Source organism: Camellia sinensis, chromosome 12 (genome assembly GCF_055761805.1).
Source record: "Camellia sinensis isolate YWXY chromosome 12, ASM5576180v1, whole genome shotgun sequence".
NCBI lineage: Eukaryota > Viridiplantae > Streptophyta > Magnoliopsida > Ericales > Theaceae > Camellia > Camellia sinensis.
This window is the reverse complement of record NC_138972.1, coordinates 30,931,036-30,934,220: the sequence shown is the minus strand read 5'-3', so window position 1 is coordinate 30,934,220 and position 3,185 is coordinate 30,931,036. Positions and strand designations below refer to the sequence as shown.

Here is a 3,185-nt window from a genome sequence, read left to right as displayed (position 1 = left end):
GAGCACAATTTTCTCTTGCCTCTGAGTCCTGGAGACAGCGTTTGATGAACTACTGTATAAGAAGTTGGTATTGCAATTATATCTACATTGTTGATTTTCATTTGTCAAGTTTTTTTTTTTTTTTTTGAGTGATACATCATGTGCTTGGGTTTTCAATTTTATTTTTTTGATCGGAGGTTTTCAATTTGATTTGAAGGTGAGTGTTTAATTTGGTTTACTAGGGTTGGATTTTCAATTATGTTGTAAGAGTGGGTGTTTCATTTTAATTTGTGTCCATATAGTAATTTTAATTGAGATTATAATTATCATTAAAAAAAAAAAAATAGGCGCTGTTCTTAAAATTATGGCTTCCAAAACTCAACTACAAAGCCTTGGATATACATAACTAGAGGGTAGCGCACGCGATGCGTGTACAATTCAAATAACTAATAATAAAAATAAATAATAAATAATTTAATATCATAATATGTATGTTGTTTAAGTGATAAATATGTTTTTAATTGCTTACGCTGTGTATAATATTTTTTATTTTAAAATATATAACGTTGCTATGTGGCATGAGGAGAAGAAAGTTTACTAAACTAATTTAGATATTCACTTAATAATAGTGTAGAAATTCAATGTATAAAAAAGAAATAGAGAATTGTATTATTGATTGATATATGTTGTATAGATATTTATTACAATGATTCATGATTCCTATATATAGAAGAGGGTGAGTGTGTAGTAGGTAAGGAGTAGGTGAAGTGGAGGTGGTAGTGGTGTAGTGGGTTAGGTTTAGTGGAGTAGGTGAGGTGGTAGTGGTGTAGTGGGTTAGGTTTAGTGGAGTAGGTTTAAGTGGGTGAAGTAGGTGGAGAGTAGGTGGATTTTAACAGCCCCCGCAAACTCAAGGGGGATAGGAACTAACCAACTTGAGTTTGGAGAGAGTAACAAAACAAGAAAATACATAAAAATAAAAGAGGATAAGAGACACTGTATGGTCGTGTCAGACCAATGGTGAAGACACTGGATGGTGGTGTCATAACGTTGTAGAGGACACTGTATGGAGGTGTCATAACCATGTAGAGGACACTGTATGGTGGTGTCATAACGGTGTAGAGGACACTGGATGGCGGTGTCAGACCGATGTAGAAGACAGTTTATGGGGTCATGTCGGACCGTTGTAGCAGACAATGTTGTGACAGTTGTGGTGACAGTTTACGGAGTCTTGCTGGACCCTTGTAGAAACTAACCGGAATCAATGTCGGGACAGTTTACAGAGTCTTGTCGGACCCATAAAGGAGCTAACCAGAATCAATGTCGGGACAGTTTACAGAGTCTTGTCGGACCCATGAAGGAGCTAACCGGAATTAATGTCGGGACAGTTTACAGAGTCTTGTCGGACCCATAAAGGAGCTAACCGGAATCAATGTCGGGACAGTTTACAGAGTCTTGTCGGACCCTTAAAAAGTCGCACCCTCAAAAGGTGTGTCCAATCTTTCAAAAGGCGTGCCATCAAAAGGCGTGCCCAATCCATAAAAAGGCGTGCCATCAAAAGGCGTGTCCATGTTTTCAAAAGGCGTGCCATCAAAAGGTGCGCCAGACACGCGGCGATGCACGTGATCGACAGAACGCGTGTCGGCCTCTTTGTCATGGTCTTTATAAACCGAAGCGGAGGCTGAGGCTTGGAAGCAGAGACAAAAACCTGCTAGAAAAACTCTGAAAAAACTCTTCGTTTTCTGAGAGAGATTTCTAAGAGAGATACTCGGTAACACTCTGTTTTCTGAGAGAGATTTCTGAGAGAGACACTCTGTAACACTCTGTTGTCCAGAAAATGGCTTCGTCTTCCCGTGGTCTGCTCACTCTCTTTCCAGATCTTAACGAGTCAACAAGAGAGATAACTGGTGCGGGGGCCAGTGAACCTCAACCAAGCGCCCCAGGGTTTGCTCCATTGAACTTTCCTATGCGGTCTGTGGAGCAAAAAATGGCAGTGCAAACTGACATTGAAGCCAATCAGTATACTTTGAAGTCCTGTGTGGAGACGATGACGGCAGTCACAAACTTGTCGCACCGGCTGCAGAGTAGGACAAATGAGGTGCAACAGTTAAACTCCCAGCTGGCTCTGCTCCAACGCATGTATAAGGATGCGCGAGCAGAGATAAGTGTGCTAAAGACAGAAAACAAGGAGCTGAAGCGGAAGGCCACCGTGATGTTCCGATTTGGAGGTCCACCATATGCTGTAGTGGAGGAGCAGGGAGGAGGAAACTTGCTTGGTGGTCTAGGAAGCACGGAGGCAACACCGTCAAGGGCCGTCCAGGACGGAGGCAAGAAGAAGAGACCGGCGGAATAGGCGAAGAAGTGAGGTCGGTGGGTGGCCGGCTGCAGAAAAGAAAACAAAGCTTTTGGTGTTTTTTTTTTTTTTTTTTTTGTGTGTAAAATTGTGATCGGGGTTGATCCCTGAGATGAATAAAATATGGTGTTGTGTGCAAAGCTATATGGTAGGAATGGAATGGGAAAAAGATTAAAAATAATGTGAAAGAAAAATAAGGAAAGAAATAATAAAAATATATTTGAAATCAAAAATGAAAGATGGGGAAATAAGGAAAGTGGTTTGGAGAAAATAAATAAAAATAATGGAGGTTGAAATCAAACGGAGGAGAGATGATGATTTTTTTTTTAATATAATAAAAAGAGATATATATATATATATATATAAAATAAAGAAAATTGGGTAGTGGAGACATGATGATCAAAATAGGATAAGGGGGTTAAAATAAAATAAAATAAAATGATGATGGGTGTGCAAACTTTCGTTTGCTTTGCAAAAAAGATGGATTAAAATAAATAGAAAAAAAAAGAAAAGAAAAGAAAGTGGAGTGGGGAACAGGAGTGCATTGATTATTTGATATAATAATAATAGTAATAAAAAAAAAAAAAAAAGTTAGACCACTTGAGGTTCACTTTACCGAGGATAAGATTACAAATGGATGTTGTGACCTTGCTCCACTGGAAAACATCACCATCATCAAACTCCAAGGTTAGAGTTCCAACAGGGTCAAGCTGAATTGATGTCCCCCAAAATTTGGTTCTTCATTGTTCTCTGGAGGCTCCACAAACTTGAATACAGTTGCTATGATAGTCTCACCAGGAGCAAGAATAACCCCTGGAGGACGCATGAAACAGCTTCTTCTTTGATGTCCCCTGGG

The 3,185-nt window shown here is 39.5% G+C and overlaps 1 long non-coding RNA gene across 1 annotated transcript; it reads right to left on the bottom strand.

The window, feature by feature from the left end:
* Window positions 1–637: 637 nt before the first annotated feature.
* On the bottom strand, window positions 638–3,185 carry LOC145804432 (uncharacterized). The gene is made up of 2 exons (XR_014346149.1): window positions 2,946–3,185; window positions 638–2,358 (listed from the first exon to the last, which is right to left on the bottom strand). It is a non-coding gene; the product is annotated as an uncharacterized LOC145804432 (long non-coding RNA).